General features: G+C 66.3%; 1 protein-coding gene across 1 annotated transcript in view; it reads right to left on the bottom strand.

Annotated features, from left to right (window-relative positions):
* The window catches only part of LOC104073656 (protein FAM57A-like), a gene marked incomplete at its 5' end in the record, with an annotated part of 5,650 nt that overhangs the window by 1,485 nt on the left and 3,675 nt on the right, over positions 1 to 490 (bottom strand). The gene's annotated exons all lie outside the window — the stretch shown is intronic.

The raw sequence follows: 490 nt of genomic DNA, 5'->3' as shown, positions 1-490 counted from the left end.
GGGCACGCTCCAGCATCGCCTCCGCTGCTGCCTCCGGGCTGCAGGTTCCTTCGTGCCTCGCCAAGCTCGGTGCCGGTGTCTGGTGTCAGCCCCGAAAGACGCGGCGGGGGGGCGGGGGTTGTAACAAACCCCTCTCGTGTAACCGTTAGCTTGGTGCCGCAGCGTTGAATCCCAGAAGGAATGTCGTCCTTATGGGCCGACCTCCTCCTCGCGCATCGCCTCCGCTGCTGCCTCCGGGCTGCAGGTTCCTTCGTGCCTCGCCAAGCTCGGTGCCGGTGTCTGGTGTCAGCCCCGAAAGACGCGGCGGGGGGGCGGGGGTTGTAACAAACCCCTCTCGTGTAACCGTTAGCTTGGTGCCGCAGCGTTGAATCCCAGAAGGAATGTCGTCCTTATGGGCCGACCTCCTCCTCGCTGGCTCCTGCCCCGGCTCCCCCGGGTGGGAGGACACAAGGCACTGGAGCGGCGTGGGACGAACGACTCACGAGACCCG

The sequence above is a fragment of the Fulmarus glacialis genome, unplaced genomic scaffold (assembly GCF_000690835.1).
Source record: "Fulmarus glacialis isolate BGI_N327 unplaced genomic scaffold, ASM69083v1 scaffold26772, whole genome shotgun sequence".
Classification (NCBI taxonomy): domain Eukaryota; kingdom Metazoa; phylum Chordata; class Aves; order Procellariiformes; family Procellariidae; genus Fulmarus; species Fulmarus glacialis.
The sequence above is the reverse complement of the archived record's forward strand: the minus strand, read 5'-3'. Positions and strand labels throughout refer to the sequence as shown.